Below are 2,185 nucleotides of genomic sequence, written 5' to 3'. Positions count from 1 at the left end.
TGGGGCGGGGGCGGTCAGCGGGTTGGATGGTGAGCCCACGGGTGGGGCGCTGCTTTGGTGTCCCGAGGCAGGCGAGTGGTTAAACGCTCAGCTGTAAAGAGTGGGCTGTGTGGGCAGGAGGGGCGACAGTGAGGGGTGGGTGCTGGCTTAACCCCGTAACCCAGGAGGTCCTGTGCCCTCCACCGAGGCCTGTGCGGATTGGGAAGGTGGTGCGTCCCCCCTCCGCTACGGTGCCTGTATTCATGGGGCGTCTAAGCTTGCTGCGGCAGCTGTGTTCCTCGGTCTCTCACAGCTGCCTTCCGAGGTGTGGTTCATACAAGGTTGGTTTGCCCGCAGATAAGAGAAATCTTGAACTGTGCGAGGAATGCTCGTCTACCAGATGCGAATAGGGGTGATCTCAGGGCAGAGACTGGCTTGTCAGCGGTGGCGCAGACTCACCAGGCTATGGCTGCGTGTCTCGTTGCTACCTGAAGGAGCAGAAGAATGTGCTTACCGACTTTTGTAAGGCAAAACTCTTACGAGTCGTGTAGTATATGCAAATATGCTGTAATACAGTTTGTGTTCAGTGAAGGTACTTGGTACCTGTATATGCGTTTCAAAACCTTATTTTCTTGTTTGAAAAAATAATAGCTATATAAAACTTAAAAATTACTAATTTCTGTGAGGAGCGTAATATTATGAAGTATTTAAATGTCCTTATAGGAACAAGCTTTGTGGTTTTCATCACTTAGTCTGAAGCAAAACTTTCCCTTTGATTACGATTTTGGGACAGCAATAAACTGTCAGTGAAACTTGCTATAGAAGTGATACTTCTGATCTGTGGAATGCCATGACACCTTGGTGGTATGCAAAGGAAACTTGCTCCATAGCACTGTGAGGTGGTGTTCACTTGTGCTATGGCCAGATGTATGCTTAAGCATAAGCTCTTTTGCACAGTTTAAAAGAGAATAGTGCTTTCTTGTACGTGTTCAGCTTGAGACTTCACAAAGAAGTCTATCCTTTCAGAAATGCTGACTTGCTCACAGAACCAGTCTTTTTACATTGTCCTAATCTCTTTCCTGAGCTGAAAAACTAAGCCTGCAGTTGTCTTTGAGCAAAATGTTTGCTTTTGCAGGATTCTGGGGGTGTGTGTATGTGTTTGTTTTTTTGGGTTTTTGTTTGTTTGGTTTTTTCAAAGTGGAAGAACAGCAAAGATCTGGAAGTACTAGTACTATCTTCTGGAAAGGTTTAAATTGTTTTTAGCAGTCCTGCAGACTATTACAGAGTATTCAGTGGGATATATAGAGGTTGATTTTTTCATATTGGTATTGTTGGCCAAACTACTTTCTTACACTGTAAACTAAAGCAACCTGTGAAATAAAACGGTGCTTGTGGAAGTTAACAGACTAGCTTAACAAAAACAAGCCCTTTGATTCCAGACTGTTGAGTTATTTAAAATAGAAGTTACAAAAATGAATTGGAAGATGAAGAGACATTGTAAGATCTGTGCTCCTATATCAACATGTATAATGTCTTTATCAATTACTGTTTTAAGTGGTCTGCCCTGGTAGTTGTCTGAGCTCCTGGCATATGAAATATAAGCCTCTCAGTTACTGTTTGTTTTTCGTCTAGAGGCTCAAAGAAGCTTTTGGTTGAACCAGCTAGGATAAGTTCTCCATGGCTTTGTTAAAAATCTGTAGTAGAACTGAATGCAGTGAGTATAGAAAGAAATACTCTGCCATAGCATGCTTGAGATAATGATGGACAGGGTGAGACACCATTGGGGGGGGCGGGGATAATCTGGAAAATGGCTTTGGGATCATGCTATAAGCTATGAATCCAAACATGAAGTGTTCAATAACATTAGAATTATTAGTTGTTCAAGCTGCCTAAATCTTCCTTATTTTCTTTTTCTACTTTTTTAAATTGTCCTATAAGGTTTTTTGTTGGCAAAAGCATCTCAGTATTTGTTTTCTTAAGTTGAGGGATAATTACAGCACCAGCTTAAGCTTTTTTATTTTTTTCTACATGAATGTTGATGTTTTAGCAGAGGACATTGGTAACCTCATTGGAACAACTTATTCTCTACAACTTAAGTAATTTTCATTGCACTATAGATGATAGCTATATATATAATGTTTTGAGTACTTGCTGGCAATATTTTAAGGCTTACCTTTAAAGCTTCATGCTTTTTAAAAATCAGTTG

The sequence above is a fragment of the Pygoscelis adeliae genome, unplaced genomic scaffold (assembly GCF_000699105.1).
Source record: "Pygoscelis adeliae isolate BGI_AS28 unplaced genomic scaffold, ASM69910v1 Scaffold122, whole genome shotgun sequence".
Lineage (NCBI taxonomy): Eukaryota > Metazoa > Chordata > Aves > Sphenisciformes > Spheniscidae > Pygoscelis > Pygoscelis adeliae.
This window is presented reverse-complemented; position numbering follows the sequence as displayed.